The sequence below is a fragment of the Geotrypetes seraphini genome, chromosome 2 (assembly GCF_902459505.1).
Source record: "Geotrypetes seraphini chromosome 2, aGeoSer1.1, whole genome shotgun sequence".
In the NCBI taxonomy this organism is placed as follows: Eukaryota; Metazoa; Chordata; class Amphibia; order Gymnophiona; family Dermophiidae; genus Geotrypetes; species Geotrypetes seraphini.
This window is the reverse complement of record NC_047085.1, coordinates 6,492,190-6,513,208: the sequence shown is the minus strand read 5'-3', so window position 1 is coordinate 6,513,208 and position 21,019 is coordinate 6,492,190. Positions and strand designations below refer to the sequence as shown.

Genomic DNA, 21,019 nt, shown 5'->3' with positions numbered 1-21,019 from the left:
TGTTGAAGAGTAAAGGAGACAGTATAGAACCTTGCGGGACTCCGTGGTTTGTGTGATATGGTTTAGAGAAAGAATTTTTGAAGTACACTGTGGAAAATCTGTCTTTGAAATATGCTTGAAACCATTCAAGTACTTGGTCACTTAGACCAATAGAAGAGAGACGTTGGAGTAATAAATGATGGTCAATTGTGTCAAATGCTGCTGCTAAATCTAAGGAAATGAGAATGACAGATTTATGTTGATCCAGATAATAGTGAATAGATGTGACGAGACCTAATAAGGAATGCTCTGTGGAATGATTTTTACGAAATCCAGATTGGTTAGGGTGTAAAACCTGAGTTTTGTCTATGAAGTCAGATAATTGATGAAATACTACTTTTTCTGTAAGTTTTGCCAAAAATGGAAGATTGGCTATAGGACGGTAATTTGAACAATCGTTGAGACTAATTTTGGAATCTTTAATGATCGGAAGGAGAACTGAGTGTTTCCATTCTGAAGGGAAAGATGAAGTGGACAGACTTTTATGAATAATTTGAAGAATAACTGGTCCAAATGATGAGAAATACCTTTTAAGAAGAAAAGGAGGAAAGGATTCAAATTTAGAGCCTTTAAGTTTTATAGTTTGAAATAATTGTTCTAATTCCTTTAAAGATGAAGAATAAACTTAGTACATGATGCTGTTAATGATTTGGAACTTTTTTTTATTATCATCTGCGATATCGGTAGGGGCACAACTTGTAGAAGTTTTATTGGATATTCGAGATCTAATTGTTCAATGCTGTTAAATCACAAGAGGCTTGTGAAAATTGGGCATCCCAATAGCAGATGACTAACGGGTAGACTGGATGGACTATGCTAATGTGAGCAAGTTCAAAGTGATGCATGTGGGAAGGAGGAACCCAAATGATAGCTACGTGATCCAAGGATCTAGGTGTCATCATTGATGAAATGTTGAAATCCTGTCTTCAGTGTGCAGAGGTGGATCGGAATTATTGGGAAAGGAATGGAAAACAGATGAGAATGTTATCATTTATTTATTTGGTTTGTTTTATTCCTTCCTTCCCAACGAGCTCAGAACGGGTTACAGGTTGACATACATAATGCATAGACAGACAGGCTATAAATTTACATGTGTACAGTATAGTTTGATCATCCTCGGTTGGTATACAAAGAGAGTCAAGTTTAGCGTAAATTCATCTTAGGCTATACACGGCACCCCAATTGTAGGTGGCCAGCTGCTGCCTAAACAGCCAATTGGGTTGCATGTTTTTTTAAACATTGTAGGCGCCTCTGCGTTGGCCTGCCTAAGTTCACCTAAGGCTAGGTGTGGGTGTGGCTTGACCCAGAAGCAGCTTTAGGCGGGCCTAGGCAGCCCTACGTGCCTCCATAGGCCAGCGGTAGATGTCTGCAATGTTTGGCAGCAAAATGCTGGCCTACATGGTAAGCAGACATTATTATTATTGCAGCAAGGGATCTCCCTGCCGCAATACATTTAGCAGCCATGGCCACCAGTCCCGTCCCCCCGTACATTGCCAGCAGGAGTGATGCCCAATACCTCCTTCTAGAACCCCTGAACTTCCCCCACACAATCACAGCAGGAGGGATGCCCAGTCCCTCCAGCCAACACCCCCCAAACCTTCACCCCCCTAACCTTGAATCATTGGCCAGTCGGATGGCTCCTGCCTGCATCCGGATGGCTGCAATGGCAGGGATGCACCGGAGAGGGGCCTATGGGCCTGATTGGCCCAGGCGCTTAAGGCCCCTCCTGTAGTAGGGATTGGGCATCCCTCCTGCCAGCAATGTACGGGGGTAGGTGGAAGGGTTCTGGCAGGAGAGACTGGGCATCTCTCATAGAAACATAGAAGATGACGGTAGAAAAGGGCTACAGCCCATCAAGTCTGCCCACTCTGCTTACCCACCCCCTGTCTATGCCCTAATGACCCAATTTCCTTATCTTGACCCTCGTAGGGATCCCACATGGGTATCCCATTTATTCTTAAAGTCTGGCACGCTGTCTGCCTCGATCACCTGCACTGGAAGCTTGTTCCAATGATCAACCACTCTCTCTGTGAAGAAATACTTTCCGGTGTCGCCATGAAATTTTCCGCCCCTGAGTTTGAGCGGGTGCCCTCTTGTGGCCGAGGGTCCCTTAAACATAGAAACATAGAAATAGACGGCAGATAAGGGCCCACGGCCCATCTAGTCTGCCCACCTTAATGTCCCTCCCCTACCTTCGCCTGTGAATAGATCACATGTGCCGATCCCATTTGGCCTTAAAATCAGGCACGCTGCTGGCCTCAATCACCTGTAGTGGAAGACTATTCCAGCGATCAACCACTCTTTCAGTGAAAAAGAATTTCCTGGTGTCACCTCGTAGTTTCCCGCCCCTGATTTTCAACGGATGCCCTCTTGTTGTCGTGGGACCCTTGAAAAAAGAAGATATCTTCCTCCGCCTCGATGCGGCCCGTAAGATACTTGAACGTCTCGATCATGTCCCCCCTCTCTCTGCGCTCCTCGAGCGAGTATAGCTGTAATTTGTCAAGCCGTTTTTCGTATGGTAGATCCTTGAGTCCCGAGACCATCCGGGTGGCCATTCTTTGCACCGACTCCAGTCTCAGCACATCCTTGCGATAATGCGGCCTCCAGAATTGCACACAGTATTCCAGGTGGGGCCTCACCATGGATCTATACAATGGCATAATGACTTCCGCCTTACGACTGACGAAACCCCTTCGTATGCAGCCCGTGATTTGTCTTGCCTTGGACGAAGCCTGCTCCACTTGATTGGCAGACTTCATGTCCTCACTGACGATTACCCCCAAGTCTCGTTCTGCTACCGTTTTTGCTAGGATCTCGCCATTAAGGGTATAAGACTTGCATGGATTCTGGCTGCCCAGGTGCATAACTTTGCATTTTTTGGCATTGAAGTTGAGTTGCCATGTCCTAGACCATCGCTCCAGTAGGAGTAGGTCGTGCATCATGTTGTTGGGCACTGAATCTTCATCTGTTGTGCATTTGCCCACTACATTACTCAGTTTGGCGTCATCGGCGAATAATGTTATTTTACCTCGAAGCCCTTCTGCCAAGTCTCTTATAAAGATGTTGAATAGGATTGGGCCCAAGACTGAGCCCTGTGGTACTCCACTAATCACCTCCGTCATTTCGGAGGGGGTGCCGTTCACCACCACCCTTTGGAGCCTACCTCCAAGCCAGCTCCCAACCCATTTCGTCAATGTGTTACCTAATCCTATAGAACTCATCTTGCTCAGTAACCTGCGGTGTGGTACGCTATCGAATGCTTTGCTAAAGTCCAGGTACACGATGTCCAGGGACTCCCCAATATCCAGCTTCCCCGTTACCCAGTCAAAGAAGCTGATCAGGTTGGATTGGCAGGATCTCCCCTTAGTAAATCCATGTTGTCGGGGATCCCGTAGATTCTCATCATCCAGGATCTTATCTAATTGGTGTTTGATTAGAGTTTCCATAAGTTTGCTCACTATCGATGTTAGACTCACTGGTCTGTAGTTTGCTGTCTCCATCTTTGAGCCTTTCTTGTGGAGTGGAATGACGTTAGCCGTCCTCCAGTCCAACGGGACGCTGCCTGTACTAAGGGAGAGGTTGAAGAGCGCGGACAGTGGCTCCGCCAAGACATCACTCAGCTTCCTAAGCACCCTGGGGTGCAGGTTGTCCGGCCCCATTGCTTTGTTAACCTTGAGCTTTGACAGCTCACCGTAGACACTGCTGGGTGTAAACTCAAAGTTACTAAACGGGTCAACTGAGCCAACCCTTGTCTGTAGCTGAGGGCCGAGCCCTGGCGCTTCTCGGGTGAAGACTGAGCAGAAGTATTCATTTAATAGTTGGGCTTTTTCCGAATCCTTTTCCACATAGTCTCCGTCTGGTTTCCTAAGACGTACAATCCCGCCTGAGTTTTTTCTTCTATCACTGATATACCTGAAGAAGGATTTATCTCCCTTCTGGATGTTCTTTGCTAGAGACTCCTCCATGAGGAATTTAGCCTCCCTGACTGCTGTTTTGACGGCTTTTGATTTGGCCAGGTAGTCTGCTCTAGAGTCCTGCTTCCCTGATTGTTTGTAAGAGATGAATGCTTTTTTCTTCTCCTTGATCAGGTCTGAGATCTCCGCAGTAAACCACTGTGGCTTATTGTTCCTTCGCCGTTTACTTACTGATTTTACATAGCGGTTTGTTGCTTCTTGTATGGTTGCTTTCAAAGTCGACCACATGTCTTCCACGTTATCGGTTTCTTCTTGGCTTTGTAGCGCCTGGTGAACGAAGTCTCCCATTTCTTTGAAATTTGTGTCCTTGAATTTGAGGACTTTGGTTAGTGTAGTAGATTTAGTGAAAGCGTTCCTGATATTGAACCATACCATGTTGTCACTGGAGGCCAATGTGTCGCCCACCGAGACCTCTGTGACACTTTCTCCATTGGTAAGTATCAGGTCCAGTATTGCCTGATCCCTTGTCGGTTCCAACACCAGTTGCCTGAGGCTTGCTCCTTTCATAGAGTTTAATAGCCTCCTGCTGCTGCCGGAAGCAGAGGTAAGTGTAACCCAATCCACATCAGGCATGTTGAAGTCACCTAGCAATACTGTGTCCCCACGCAAGGTGATATTTTCTATATCTTCGATTATTTCCATATCCAGGTTATCCTGTTGTCTTGGGGGTCTGTAAATTACGCCAAGATACAAGCATTTGTCCTTTCCTCTGGCCAAATTAACCCAAATAGGGATTCCCCAGTATACTGGACATCTGAGATTCTCGTGACCTTAATGTCATCTTTAGTATATAATGCTACACCCCCTCCCTTCCTACCCTCTCTGTCCCGGCGAAGCAAGTTGTAACCCGGTATGACCATGTCCCACCCGTGGGAGTCTGTGAGCCAGGTTTCGGATATCGCCACCACATCCAGGTCGGCATTCCTTATTTCTGTTTCCAATTCCAGGATCTTGTTTCCTAAACTGTGTACGTTGACGTACATAGCCCTCCATGTTATATTTTTGTTATGTCTCAGTGGGGATATTCCTGTTTGAGCTATTTGAACACCTTTAGCATTGTTTGTGTTATTTGTGCTTTCCTGAGGCTCAGAACCACAATGTGTACTCCCCATATACCCAGAACTACAGTGTGTACTCCCCCTAGACCCGGAATTACAATGTGACCCATAAATATGATGTGACCCTACTCCCGACTCAAAAGTGTGTGCACTCACCCCTGACCCAGAATTTCGGTGTCTACTTTCCTCAGCCTCATAAATGTATTGGCATTTTAGTTCGCCTGGTATGTTGTTTGTGCCTGTACCCTCCCCCGACTTACCTAGTTTAAAGCCCTGTGGAGTAGGCGGGCTAGGCGGTGTCCAAGGACATTCTTCCCTCTTCTGGTTAGGTGTAGCCCGTCGTGTCCCTGTAGTCCTTGCAATGCTTCTCCATGGTGCAGAAACCCGAAGTTCATCTCCTTGCACCATCCTCGTTCGCCCTTTGTATTCGATCCTCTCTGGCTCTGCCCTTGCCCCTCACTGGGAGAATCGAGGAGAAGACTACCTGCGCATCCATCCTCCTCAGCTTCTCCCCCAGGGCCCTGAAGTCTTCAGGTATGCTGTCCGGGCTGCTCCTTGCGGTGTTGTTGGTTCCGACGTGGATTAGAACCATGGGGAAGTGGTCTCGGGGCTTGATGAGTCTGTCAATGCAAGCAGTGACATCCTGGCCCCTGGCAAACAGCAGACCTCTCTTGATTGTAGGTCTGGTCTGCAGATTGGTCCCTCGGTGCCCCTCAGCAGCGAATCTCTGATGACCACCACTCTGCGCTTCTTAGGGGTTGGGTTGTACTGTTGATTCCGGAGTTGGAACCGTCTGCTGAACAACTACTTGTAGCTCTTTCTCCGGACCTTCCTGTAGCAGCTGATATCTGTTCCTCAGGGCGATATGAGGTGTCGATGTTGAGCTGTCCTGTATGGGGGAAAAAGAGACAGAGTTAGGTCCTCTGCATTTTCTTGTGGAGGAAGTCACCAACTGCCAGGAGTCAGCGTCTCCAACCACTTCCTGCATTCCGGTAGTTTGTCTCAAGGTGGCCGTTTTGGATGCTATGGATGTTCCCAGGGTGGTCTTGTCAGGTTCCTGTTCAGCGATCTGAGACAGCTCCTGGATGACTCTATCAATGAAGGTCTCGGATGCTCCTTAAGCGCTGAACCTCCTCTCTCAGGCTCTTTAGCTCCATCAAAAGGCTTTCGTCCGGTTGAACCATTACTTCTGTCTGCGTTGAGACTGTAGACATCTTTGAGGGGATGGCCTCGGTCTGTACAGAGACCTCTGCCCTCCGTCCTGGTTCTCCTTCCATCTGTACTCGGACCATAGCCATCCCTTGGGTGCTCTCGGTGACTGAACTGCCTGTTTTGATTGAAGTCTTGCTGCTTCTAGTCCTACCTGCCATTACAAAGGTTTATTGTTATTATTTCTTAATTTAAAATTTTTTTTTTTTTTTTTTAAGGATGTTTGTTAGGGTGGGGGCTGTTAGGTGTTGGTCAGTAAGTGTTGAGGGAGGGATAGAGGTAGTTAGTTAGTTCTTGGTCTGAGGGATGGAGTAGTTAGTTAGTTAGTTAGTAGTAGTAGTAGTAGTTAGTTAGTTAACAGTTAGTTAATTGTCAGTTAAGAACGTCTGTTTGTTAGTGTGCCTGTTTAGTGAGAAAGATTTAGTAGCTTGTTGGTGAGATAGAAAGTTGTAAGATTGAGAGTTAAAGACTTGGTAGAAAGTTGTAGATTGATAGTTAAAGACTTGGTAGAACGCTAAAGAAAGACTGAAGACAATTGATTAGTTAGCTAGTCTTATAAGTTGGGAGTCCGGCTATAGTTGATAGCCCTTTCTTGATGCCCTTCGCAAAGGCGCTCTCGCTACGGCGAGCGCCTTTGCCGCTCGCCTTCGCCGCGCGCCGAATGGCTGCGCGCCGTTGGCTCGTCCCCTTTTATGGGGGGAGTTTGGCTGGTGATGTCAGGGGTGGGCGGAGTTAGCTCTCGCCTCTTCCCCTGCTAGCATCGCCTTCTCTGCTCCTCTCTCTGCTTCTTCCTGCTAGCACACTCTCCGCTCACTGTTCTGCCATGTGCTCAGAACTCTGCTACCATGTGCTCAGGACTAGGCACAGCTCCTACAGTCTCCCTTTGGATGGCCTTGCACTGTGAACTCTCTGCTGTTGGCTCGTCCCCTTTTATGTCCCCCTTCCACTTCGACACGTCCCGTGAGGTACTTAAATGTTTCGATCATGTCTCCCCTCTCCCTACGTTCCTCGAGAGTGTAGAGCTGCAATTTGTTCAGTCTCTCTTCGTACGAGAGACCCTTGAGCCCCGAGATCATCCTGGTGGCCGTCCGCTGAACCGATTCAATTCTGCGCACATCTTTACTGTAATGTGACCTCCAGAATTGCACACAGTACTCCAGATGAGGTCTCACCATGGCCCTGTACAACGGCATCATGACTTCAGGCTTTCGGCTGACGAAACTTCTATTGATACAACCCAATATCTGCCTTGCCTTAGATGAAGCCTTCTCCACTTGATTGGCAGTTTTCATGTCTGCACTGATGATTCCTCCTAAATCTCGTTCTGCTGAAGTCCTAGTTGAAGTTTCTCCTTTCAAGAAGTACGTCCTGCATGGATTTCCACTTCCGAGGTGCATGACCTTACATTTCTTAGCATTGAAGCCTAGCTGCCAGGTTGAGGACCAACTTTCCAATGTAAGCAGGTCCTGCGCCATATAATTCTGTAAACTGCATTCACTTACTATATTACATAGTTTGGTGTCATCGGCGAATAGTGTTATTTTACCTTGAAGCCCTTGAGTCAGATCCCCTATGAATATGTTGAAAAGGAGTGGAACCAGGACCGAGCCCTGCGGCACTCCACTGGTCACCTCCGATGTTTTAGAGAGGGTACCATTAACCACCACCCTCTGAAGTCTGCCACTCAGCCAATCATTGACCCATGCAGTTAGTGTCTCTCCTAACCCCATCGATTCCATCTTGCTTAGCAGCCTGCCGTGTGGGACACTGTCAAAAGCTTTACTGAAGTCCAGGTACACGACGTCCAAAGACTCTCCCAAGTCCAACTTTCTTGTTACCCAGTCAAAGAAGCTGATGAGATTGGATTGGCAGGACCTACCCTTGGTGAATCCATGCTGACTGGGATCCCGAAGATTCCCTTCATTCAAGATCGTGTCCAATTTGCTTTTAATTAGTGTTTCCATGAGTTTGCACACTATAGATGTGAGACTCACTGGTCTATAATTCACAGCCTCTGCCCTGCAACCCTTTTTATGCAGAGGAACGACATTAGCTAATTTCCAGTCCAGGGGAACTTTCCCCTTACTTAGGGAGAGATTGAATAGCTCAGCCAACAGTTTCGCCAGGACATCGCTCAATTCTCTGAGCACTCTTGGGTGCAAATTGTCTGGTCCCATGGCTTTGTTCACCTTGAGTCTTGCCAGTTCACTGTAAACTTCATCTGGTGTGAACTCAAAATTCTGAAACGGGTCTTCTGTGCTTTGTGTTGCCTTCAACTGCGGACCGTATCCCGGTGCCTCACAGGTGAAGACTGAGCAGAAGTATTCATTCAGTAGTTCGGCTTTATCGGAATCTGCTTCCACGTAACTTCCGTCCGGTCTTCTAAGGCGTACTATCCTGCCTGTGTTCCTTTTTCTGTCACTAATATACCTGAAGAAGGATTTGTCCCCCTTTTTAATGTTTTTTGCCAGAATTTCTTCCACTCGAAGTTTTGCCTCCCTAACTGCCATTTTGACCGCTGTAGATCTGGTTCTATATTCTACCTTTGCCTCTCTTTTCTCCGTGCGCTTGTAGGAGAGAAACGCTTTTTTCTTCTCCTTAATGAGGTACGAGATCTCCGCGGTGAACCATTGGGGTTTATTGTTTCTTTGTCGTTTATTTACTGATTTTATGAAGCGGCTAGTTGCTTCATATATGGTTGATTTCAGTGTTAACCACTTAGCTTCTACATCATCGGTCTCCGCTTGGTCCTGTAGCGTCCGATGGACGAAATCTCCCATGCGTGCGAAGTCTGTGCCCCGGAAATTGAGTACCTTTGTTTTCGTGTTTGATCGAGGGAAGCCTTTACTAAGGTTGAACCATACTATGTTGTGGTCGCTGGAGGCTAGCGTATCTCCTACTGAGACCTCTGAGATGCTTTCCCCGTTGGTGAGTACCAGGTCGAGGATCGCCTGGGCCCTAGTGGGCTCCGTTACCATTTGTTTGAGACGTGCTCCCTTTATGGAGGTTAATAATAATAATAATAATAACTTTATTCTTGTATACCGCATAACCATGGAAGTTCTATGCGGTTAACAGAAGAAGAGACTGTACAATTACAGCGAAGATACAATTTCGTTAATCTTACAATAACATTTTGGACAATGCATTTTTCAATCAAGGTAAATTTACAAATTTACAAATTTCGATCAAGTTAAATTTACATTTTAGACGGTATATTTACGGAGAAGTTAATTTTTGCAGGTAGGTAATATATTTGGAGTAGTTATGTTTGCTATGAGTTACTACAGCAGAGTTACAAATGGAAGAGTTACATACGGCGGTAAAGAGTCTGGGGAGGGTCGAGGTCAGAGGAGGAGGGAGGGGAGGAGAACGTTTAGAGGAATTTGTCAAAGAGGTAGGTTTTAGTTAACTTCCTGAAAGTTTGATAGGGGGGAATTGGAGATGAGAGTGGAGAGGCATTTGCTCCATTTGCCCGCTTGGAATGCTAGGGATCGGTCGAGGAATTTTTTGTAGAGGCAGCCCTTCGGGGAGGGAAAAGAAAACAGGTAGGTATTTCGTGTACGAGAGGGGCCTGCAATTTCGAGGTGCTCAGATAGGTAAGTTGGAGAAGAGCCTGCTAAGGTTTTGAAGCAGAGGCAGGCGAATTTAAAGAAGATTCTTGCCTCCACCGGCAGCCAGTGGAGTTTGGAGTAATAGGGGCTGACGTGGTCATATTTTTTGAGGCCGAAAATGAGGCGGACAGCGGCATTTTGTACTATTCTAAGACGTTTGATGGTGTTTTTATAGGCTCCCAGGTATATGATGTTACAGTAGTCCAGTATGCTTAGGATTAGTGATTAGACCAGTAGACGGAAGGAGAGGTGGTCGAAGTAGTGTTTGATGGTGCGAAGTTTCCAGAGGGAACCGAAGCATTTTATGACCTGGGCACTGGTGTGGGCTTCGAAGGTCAAGCCCACACCAGTGCCCAGAGCCTCCTGCTACCGCTGATTGTCGCTGAAAATGAGTTCCAGTCTGCATCAGGCATATTGAAGTCCCCTAGCAGTACAGCTTCTCCTCGTAGAGTGATATTCTCTATGTCTTCAATTAATTCTGCGTCCATGTCTTCCAGTTGTCTTGGGGGTCTGTAAACCACACCTAGATACAGGCATTTTTCTCTGCCTCTTGCCAGGTTTACCCAGAGGGACTCCCCGGTGTACTTGACATCTGTGATCCTGGTGGTTTTGATGTCCTCTTTAATGTATAGAGCTACCCCCCCCCCTCCTAACCTGCCCTCTCTGTCCTGACGAAGTAGATTGTAGCCCGGTATAGCCATATCCCACCCATGTGAGTCCGTGAATCAAGTTTCAGATATTGCCACCACATCTAGGTCGGCATTCCTTATTTCAGCCTCCAATTCTAGAATTTTGTTACCTAAACTGTGTGCATTGACATACATGGCCCTCCATATCTTGTGTTTGCTAAGTCCCTGTGAGGCGTATCCTACCCGAGTCGGTGTGACTCCCAAAGAACTGTTTGCAATGTGGGTACTTACCTTGGACATGGAAGCGGAGTTTCGACTCACCTCATCAGGATAATTCCTTTCTGCACTAATATGTGAATGGGTACCCTCCCCCAACTTACCTAGTTTAAAGCCCTGTGAAGCAGGCGGGCTAGTCGGTGTAAATCCTGTCCTGATCATTTGGGGGTGGGTTTGGGGATGCCAGGCAGGAAGGATGGGGCAACCCTCCTGCCATGATCGTTCAGGGGTGGGTCGTAGTGGGTGTTGGCAGAAGAGATTGGACATCTCTCCTGCTGTAATCGTTGGGGGAGTTCACGGCAGGTGTCGGCGGGAGGGACTGGACATCCCTCCTACCGTGATCGTTTGGGGGGAAGGGGTTCCGGCAGGAGGGATTGGCCGGTAGTCTTCATGGGGGGTGGAGATGGGTCGCCAAACAGAAGCGGCTTGTCCGGCATGTCCCGAAATGCAGGATAAGGCAGAAGAAGGGGAAGACTTTGAAAAAGCTGCTTCTGTTTGGCAAAACATGTTGGACACACTCCCCCCTGGCTGACCGACAATAAGCTTTAAAGATAAGTCTCAATTTAGAAAACAATCTCTAAGTCTTGCTGGTGGAGCCACTTGAGGTTTAGCTAAGAATCAAAGCTAGGAGAAATGAGAAAGTCTGATGACAAGGTGGGTGTGTGAATCTCATGGCAATGAAATGGACTGAAGAGTTTAAAAGAAGGAAAAAACTAACAATAATTTCATTTTAGTCTTAGAATTGAGATTAGTATTTTTAGAATCAGGGCATAAAAGGGCAATTCTGCCCACCTGGTTTACCTGCCACTCGTGCTAGCCAACGTACAGAATAGCAGCACTTCTGCTCATGCCCAGCACTGGCCGCTGCTGGCATGATTCCCAGATAGCCAAGGCCCGGCCACGCCTAGGCTTTGCCACTGAATAGAGCTTGTGGCGGAGCTGGCTGGGTTCCCAGATCAAGGTAGGACTGACTTTGATGAGGTTCCATTTATGCGAATCTAGGATATCAGCCCTCAGCTGGCCCAGTGCTGGCTCCGCCCACAGAATACCTCCCCCCAAATAGCTGGCTTTGACAGAGGCGCTAACTGGTTATATGCTGATGAGAATGACTGGTTAGCTGTGAACAGCTGATTTTAACCACCCAGGAACCCCCAGGTGGTTAAGCGCTATTCTGTAAGACTGCGCATGAGCGGCAGAGCGTATAAATGAAAAGGGGCATTCACGAGGCAAAACATGGGCATCTGTGTTTGCAATTTACACAACACTATAAATTATTTCATTCATTCATTCATTCATTCTTTTTCTATCCTGTTCTCCCTAAAGAGCTCAGAACGGGTTCCAGGTCAACATACATACGTAATATACAGTTAACAGTTACAGAGCAAATTTTTTCTTTTCTTTTTAAATCTTTATTCATTTTCAAAATCCAACCTCAAACATATATTTATTATATCATTTGATTGTATTGAATGCTGATTATTGTAATAACACCCCCTCCCACCCACCCTTCCTGGATGTGCATAACAGAAATCAAAGGGAAATACGTATGTTCATTTCATACAAAATCTTGTTAATGGATCCCAAATTGCTTTGACTTTATTATAGTATCCCAATTTTAACGAATTCGTATGTTCAAATTTATAAATTTGGCATAAGGTTTCCCACCAAAAACTATATATTATCCCAATTTTTCCAGTTTTTCATGATCAGCTGCATAGCAACTCCTGTCCTGACGAGAAGTAATCTATTCTGATTTGCATTGATTGGACTTTTGGGCATTAATAATGTTCCAAACAACACAACATCATACGTCAATGATAATGGAACTTCCAGGATCATGGTAATTTGACCCCATATAGATCTCCAAAATTTAAGTATCAAGGGGCAAAAGAACAATAGATGATCCAGGGTCTCCATATCGAGATGACAGTGTCAGCATCTATTTGACTTAGACTTGGTTCTGTTCAGTTGTGTCTCATAGATGCTGATGTTGTACATCTCATCCTCCAAGTCCAAATCCGTGGCCATTGAGTAGCAGAAATTTGTTCCTTTGTCTCAATGCTCCAAATGTTTTTTAGACTAGTTTTAGGTTTTTTATTCAGATGCTCATATATTAATTTATACCACATGGCTGCCTGATGTTCTAGCAAATCTGTCTGGAAGCACAGGCCCGGCAAGCTATACTGATTTTTTAAATTTTGCCAATCAGGGAACCCCTTCTGAATACTTCAACTGCAACCATTTATATGCTTCAGATTTTGAAATACCAAATGATTGTTGCAATTGTGAAAAATCAAGCATTTTCCTATTTGATATCACATCATCTAACGTGTGTACCTGCCTGAAGCCAATGCTTCCAGAGGATCTTAGACTTGCCAATTTGAATCTTGGAGTTCATTCATAAGATTCTGAATACGTGTTAGGTTATTGATAAATTTTAACATTTGCCATGTGGAGAATAAAATTCTATTGTCCTTATAAATCCGAGGTAACTTGATACTTAAAACATGACACAAACGCAATGGAGACAGGAGTTGCCATTCTAAGTAAAGCCAGTTGGGAAGATGCTCCAAGACTTCAGGAAGGATCCAATACATACCCTGCCGCATGACAAAAGCTTGGTGGTATCCATTGAAATTTGGAAAATATACCCCACCCGCCACAATCGGTTCTTGTAAAGATACTAAAGCAATTCGAGCAGTTTTACCCAGCCAAATAAATTTTGTGAGAATACCATTTAATTTTTTATAAAAGGACCCTTGAAAATAAACCGGCAACATCCACATCTGGTAACAAACCACAGGTAAAATCATCATTTTTACAGTTTGGACTCTCCCCCACCAAGAAAGATGTAGTGGGTTCCAGTGCTCACACATTTCTTTGACTTTCAGCAATAAGGATTTTTCATTTACTGTCATTGTGTCTTCCAATGTTTTCTGAATCATAATACCTAAATATTTTATACCCTCTTCCTTCCAAAGGAAAGGGAATGAACCAAATATTCCTTTTGTACAGTGCACATTTAATGGAAGAACCTCCGATTTGCTCCAATTTATTTTATATCCAGAAAATTTGCCAAATCGATCTATCAATGCCAGTAAATGCGGGATGGTAGATTCGGGATTCTTCAAATGAAGCAAGATATAATCTGCATAAGCAGAAATCTTATATTACCCGACCTGCATAAGGACTCTCCTGTTAGAGAATGACACGGGGAAAAAAATCTGTCCCCGTCACTGCACCGTCCCCGGCCCACCATCCTCTGCACCGCCCCGTCACCGCCATCCCTTTCACTGCCCCGTCATCGCCACTGCCATCCCATTCACCGCCCCGTCACCGTCCCCGCAGCATCCATATAAGCCTCAGTACTGTGAAACACCATGAAGACAGAAGAGAGTCCTGCCACTACTACTACTGCACTGAGAATCTGTTTCAGTGCCTCTGCCCTGTAGTAAAAACAGAACATAAAATAAATCAATTGACTTGTCCTCCCTTGCAATGACGTGTCCCCCATGTTCACCTATAGCTCAAATCAGGTCAATTGTGCACACTAAAAATGCAGGAGGATCTGGAACGTGAGCGCAGGCAGGCAGTGATACAAAAACAGCAGACACCCGACCAATTGCAGTGTTCTGCCATCTTTCTCCCTCCATCTCACCTTATTATTTAAGACAAGAATCTAACCCAGAAAAATTTAAAAGTAACCTGAAATCTTTTTTATTTATTGATGCCTTTATAAGTCAACAATAATTTTACTATAAAATAACTTCAAGATTATGCTCTCTTCCTTCCCTTATGTACTTTCCCTAAATGTTTTACCCACCTTTTTATGAAAATGTAACTTCTATCCCTTCCTTACCGTAATTGTTTCTGGTATTGTCAAAAAATGTTTTGTTTGTTTTGTCCACACTCTTAATCTGAATTACTTTTAATTTGTAATTTTAAGTTGTACATCGCTTTGAATTAAGATAAAGCGATTAATCAAATCCAAATAAACTTGAAACTTGAACTTGAGATGTAGAGTATGCCAGCTTTCTTTTTCACCCAGCCACACGTGCGGGTGCTCATTTGTTCAATATTATCCTCTGACGCAACCGGAAACAGGAAGTTGTAAGAGAGGAGAAGATTGATCAACTCGAGCAGCCGCGCAAGCGTGGCTTTTTGAAAGCGTGCGGCTGGGCAAAAAAGAAAGCCGGCATACTCTACATCAGTGTTTTTCAACCTTTTTACACCCGTGAACCAGCAGAAATAAAAGAATTATTTTGTGGACCGGCAAACTACTTGGACTAAAATTTTAAAACCCTGTTTCCGCCCCATCTCCGCAAGCTCGGTCACCTCAGTAACTATAGAAAAATAGACAAATATAGTGTAAAATATAGACAGCAGATATAACTTCTCAAAACTGACACATTTTGATCACTAAATTGAAAATAAAATCACTTTTCCTACCTTTGCTGTATGGTGATTGATTTCATGAGTCTCTGGTTGCGTTTCCTTCTGTGTATCCTTTCTTTCCTTTCCTTCTTTCTGCACTATGGCCCAAGAATTGTCCCTTTCTATTCCCTCCCTCTTTCTTTCTTATGTCCTTAGTGCCTCCTTCCCATGTCCTTAGTGCCCCTTCCTGTCTTTAGTGCCCCCAGTGCCTCCTCCCCATGTCTTTAGGCCCCCAGTGCTTCCTTCCCATGTCCTTAGTGCCCCTTCCTGTCTTTAGTGCCCCCAGTGCCTCCTTCCCATGTCTTTAGTGCCCCTTTCTGTCTTTAGTGCTCCCAGTGCCTCCTTCCCATGTCTTTAGTGCCCCCAGTGCCTCCTTCCCATGTCTTTAGTGCCCCAGTGCCTCCTTCCCATGTCCTTAGTGCCCCTTCCTGTCTTTAGTGCCCCCAGTGCCTCCTTCCCATGTCTTTAGTGCCCCAGTGCCTCCTTCCCATGTCCTTAGTGCCCCTTCCTGTCTTTAGTGCCCCAGTGTCTCCTTCCCATGTCCTTAGTGCCCCTTCCTGTCTTTAATGCCCCCAGTGCCTCCTTCCCATGTCTTTAGTGCCCCAGCGCCTCCTTCCCATGACCTTAGTGCCTCCTTCCTGTCTTTAGTGCCCCCAGTGCCTCCTTCCCATGTCCTTAGTGCCCCTTCCTGTCTTTAGTGCCCCCAGTGCCTCCTTCCCATGTCTTTAGTGCCCCTTTCTGTCTTTAGTGCCCCCAGTGCCTCCTTCCCATGTCTTTAGTGCCCCCAGTGCCTCCTTTCCATGTCCTTAGTGCCCCTTCCTGTCTTTAGTGCCCCCAGTGCCTCCTTCCCATGTCTTTAGTGCCCCTTTCTGTCTTTAGTGCCCCAGTGCCTCCTTCCCATGTCCTTAGTGCCCCTTCCTGTCTTTAGTGCCCCCAGTGCCTCCTTCCCATGTCCTTAGTGCCCCTTCCTGTCTTTAGTGCCCCCAGTGCCTCCTCCCCATGTCTTTAGTGCCCCCAGTGCTTCCTTCCCATGTCCTTAGTGCCCCTTCCTGTCTTTAGTGCCCCCAGTGCCTCCTTCCCATGTCTTTAGTGCCCCTTTCTGTCTTTAGTGCTCCCAGTGCCTCCTTCCCATGTCTTTAGTGCCCCCAGTGCCTCCTTCCCATGTCTTTAGTGCCCCAGTGCCTCCTTCCCATGTCCTTAGTGCCCCTTCCTGTCTTTAGTGCCCCCAGTGCCTCCTTCCCATGTCTTTAGTGCCCCAGTGCCTCCTTCCCATGTCCTTAGTGCCCCTTCCTGTCTTTAGTGCCCCAGTGCCTCCTTCCCATGTCCTTAGTGCCCCTTCCTGTCTTTAGTGCCCCCAGTGCCTCCTTCCCATGTCTTTAGTGCCCCTTTCTGTCTTTAGTGCCCCAGTGCCTCCTTCCCATGTCCTTAGTGCCCCTTCCTGTCTTTAGTGCCCCCAGTGCCTCCTTCCCATGTCCTTAGTGCCCCTTCCTGTCTTTAGTGCCCCCAGTGCCTCCTTCCCATGTCTTTAGTGCCCCTTTCTGTCTTTAGTGCCCCAGTGCCTCCTTCCCATGTCCTTAGTGCCCCTTCCTGTCTTTAGTGCCCCCAGTGCCTCCTTCTCATGTCTTTAGTGCCCCAGCGCCTCCTTCCCATGACCTTAGTGCCTCCTTCCTGTCTTTAGTGCCCCCAGTGCCTCCTTCCCATGTCCTTAGTGCCCCTTCCTGTCTTTAGTGCCCCCAGTGCCTCCTTCCCATGTCTTTAGTGCCCCTTTCTGTCTTTAGTGCCCCCAGTGCCTCCTTCCCATGTCTTTAGTGCCCCCAGTGCCTCCTTTCCATGTCCTTAGTGCCCCTTCCTGTCTTTAGTGCCCCCAGTGCCTCCTTCCCATGTCTTTAGTGCCCCTTTCTGTCTTTAGTGCCCCAGTGCCTCCTTCCCATGTCCTTAGTGCCCCTTCCTGTCTTTAGTGCCCCCAGTGCCTCCTTCCCATGTCCTTAGTGCCCCTTCCTGTCTTTAGTGCCCCCAGTGCCTCCTTCCCATGTCTTTAGTGCCCCCCGTGCCTCCTTCCCATGTCTTTAGTGCCCCTAGTGCCTCCTTCCTATGTCCCTCTCACTGCCTTCCACACTTTGTCCCACCCCCACACCCGAATCCTGCCTGCCTAACTTTCTCCCTCCCTAGCCAAAGCCAGCCTGTTGCCTCCCTGCCACTCAAAAAAAAAAAAAAAAGCCTCCTTCCTTTTCCCCTGCTCTTACTGCCATGCTTATGCTGCAGCTACTAAAGCCGACAGGAAGTCTTTCTGACTCAATTTTGAAGTCAAAGAGGACATTCTGGGCCAGCCAGGCAGCGATTGGCTGGCCCAGAACGTCCTCTCTGACGTCAGAATTGACGTCAGAAAGACTTCCTGTCGGCTTTAGTAGCTGCAGCATGAGCATGGCGGTAAGAGCAGGGGAAAAGGAAGGAGGCTTTTTTATTTTTTTTTCGTGCGGACCGGCAGAAATTCAACTGGCGGTAAGGAGGGAGATGGCGGGGACCGCGTGATCCTTGATTGCCTCACTGCGGGGACAAGTCCATTCACAGCTCCATGGGGCGGTGAATGGCCTTGTTCCCGTCCCGCAGAGGCCACTATTTTTTCTTCCCCGTTTCGGCGGGTTACCCGCGGCTAAATGCGGCTAGCCGCGGGTAACCCACCACCGTGTCATTCTCTCTCCTGTATCTCCTTTGCCTGCTGTATAGTCAACAACAAGGGTTCCAAAACAATATCAAAAAGCAAAGGCGATAAGGGACATCCTTGTCTAACTCCTCTCCCCAGACAAAAACATTCAGAAAATGTATCATTAATATATAGCCTGGCAGAAGGGGAACTATACAAGGACTGAATCATTTGAATAAATCCGGATCCTATACCAAACCAATCCATTGCTTGATACATGAAAGTCCATTCCACACGATCAAAGGCCTTCTCTGCATCCAAAGAGAGAGAGAAAGCCGGATCATTCATTGTTTTTGACAAACTTAGTATATGAAATGCCAGTCTAGTATTATTTGAAGAATGCCTTTGAGCAACGAAACCTGTTTGGTGCATACTGATCATATAAGGGAGAGCCTTGACTAATCGCAGAGCCAATAGTTTTTTTTCAATGCAAGTTTTAAGAACATAATAGTCTTACTGGGTCAGACCAATGGTTCATCAAGCCCAGTAGCCCGTTCTCACGGTGGCCAATCCAGGTCACTAGTACCTGGCCAAAGCCCAAAGAGTAGCAATATTCCATGCTACCAATACATAGGGATCTAATACCATTTAGGTGCCTATGGTGATGCCAGGTCTATGGCTGGTGTAACGGCAGATGCCTAAATTTTAGATATGCAGATGCTGGATTATGTTACACTCCCTGTCTCCACCCTCTGACACTACCCGTCTCCACCCCCTGACACTGATTCTATTATGCTATCTTGGCGCTTAGAATGTTGTGATGATATAAGTGTCTGTGTGCCACATGGTGACACCTTAACAGGAGGCTTCCAGTTATCGAATTGCCCCTAAACACCCTTAGCATGAGTGGCATGCATATTTCTTTTTAAGATTCTTCTCGTTTCTGCATCTATCACATTTCTAAAATTATATATTTGTACAGCTCTGATTTCAGGACTCCAATTTTGGGCTTCACAGAAATATGGCACAGAAGAAAGATGAGATCAATGGAAGTTTCCAGATGTCATCTTCCAACATTGAGACAACATTGAGACCATTGGGAAAGCAGCAGTATCTGCAGAAAGAATATCAAACCCTGACTGAACACCTGGACATGATGAGAAAGCAGATCATAAACTTCACGAAGGAGAACAAGTTTCTGGACAAAGAGGCCAAATGGATCCGGCAAGAAAACAGAATATTTGCTTCCTATATGGAGAAACAAACCCAGAAGAAGGAGGACTCCATCATCAGGCTGAGTGACTATTATCAGTACATACTGGAGGAGACCCAGAAAGAGAAGGAGAAGATTTTGGTCCAATTCAAGGAGGAGGAGATTGAACTGAGGAGTCAACTCCTGGAAAGGCAGACGCGGTTCTCCGCTTTGAGCAAGGAGGTGGAGGAGCTGCAGCTCTTTAAGGATCTGCAGGCAGAGCAGAGCAGCAGGCTCAAGGAACTGGAGCTGGAGGTGTTGTCCATGTGGATCATGCATGCAGACAATGTCCACGACGTTGAGACCAAGTTCTTGCGTGACAAGATTGCCTATGAGATTGAGACACAGCGAAATATCAACCGCCTGGCCAAGGAAATGGTTAAGGAAGCTAGTCACAAATTGACTAAGCACATTTTAAAATTGAAGGAGGAGACTCCCTACCTTATATGTGAGCTTGTGAAGCTCATTCATCGGGTGGGCCCCTTGACGATGTACAAATATCACCTGAAGGAGCAGAATCGCAAGCTGCGAGAGGAGCTGGAGTATAACTGGGAACTGATCCATACCCTCCATGTACATTGGTATCCCCCAGACCAAGGTGGAAAAGATCGTAACCAGGGACGCAGGCTAGATCTCCCTCATCTTTGGCAGTTACTTCGCCGTGAGCGCGCTATGGAGCAGAGGAAAGTTCTACCCCAAAAGATTTCCGAAACTCTCACAAACCTCATGAAGTCACTCATGTCTGAGACGCCTTCAGAGGGTGTTCCCCAACTAATGTCGGCATTAGCGAGAAACAAGAAGATTGTTTTGCAAACCTGGAGTCACAAAGAGTCCAGGAAAAAATCTAAGGATGAAAACTCCAACCTGACTGAGCTCTGAACTGTATGTACAGATGACTCAACAAACGTGTTTGTACAGCTTACTTGTAGAGAATGTGCAAGTCATTTTACAAATAATTTAGATAAACTAAACATTAGTATGCTGGGTCTGTATTAATGTATGCGTGCAAACACATTTTTTTTTCTTTCCTGTGCTGCCTTTTTTTCCATTATTTATTTATCATTTTTCAATAACATATCAAGTATCCACTTGCAAAGAAAGGTAAAGTTAGGCAGAAAATAAAATACAATACAAATTATAATCTAATATCACAATATAGCTTAACTTTAACTCAAGACCTCAATAAGGGTCGAAGATGTAGAATCAGCGAGAATATAACAAAGAAATAAAAGCAAAAACTAGCTGAGAAAGGAAATCAAACAATCTAAGAGGACTCATATTTCCCCTCCTTTTTTCAGGGGAGCCACTGACAAGAAGGTTGTCAGTTGGCTGGGATCAAAGAAAACATATTTTTGCATTTGATACAATATCATACATTTACATGGGTGACGAAGGAAAAAGATCACCCCCAAGAGCGATAACACCTGACTTTAAAAACAAAAATTCACCTCGACGTTTTTGTGTATCTCATGACAGATCTGGAAACATTAGTATTTTATACCCAATGTGCTGCCTTCTTATATATAACCTGAGCCCTATATTGGTTGAATATTTTCACCTTTTTAAAAAATTATTCTAATAGACACTGGAAAGAAAAGTCTAAACCAGTGGTTCCCAACCCTGTCTTGGAGGACCACCAGGCCAGTCGGGTTTTCAGGATAGCCCTAATGAATATGCATGAGAGAAATCTGCATATAATGGAGGTGTCAGGCGTGCATATTCATTAGGGCTATCCTGAAAACCTGACTGGTCTAGTGGTCCTCCCGGACAGGGGTCTAAACAACCAAATCAGTCTTAAGTTGCAATTAAGGGAGGACAAGATAAAGTGGAGGCAGGTGAAGAGAGACAACTCAGAAAATCAACTCCTCCAACATTGAAGCTGGAGTAGTAGAA

The 21,019-nt window shown here is 46.0% G+C and overlaps 1 protein-coding gene across 1 annotated transcript in view; it reads left to right on the top strand.

Annotated features, from left to right (window-relative positions):
- Nucleotides 1-19,989, top strand: part of MTO1 (mitochondrial tRNA translation optimization 1) — an 81,531-nt gene extending 61,542 nt beyond the window's left edge. The window contains exon 15 of the transcript XR_004538389.1: nucleotides 18,857-19,989. The gene's annotated coding sequence lies outside the window, so the exon portion shown is untranslated. The remainder of the gene's footprint in view (nucleotides 1-18,856) is intronic.
- The last annotated feature ends 1,030 nt before the right edge of the window (nucleotides 19,990-21,019 follow it).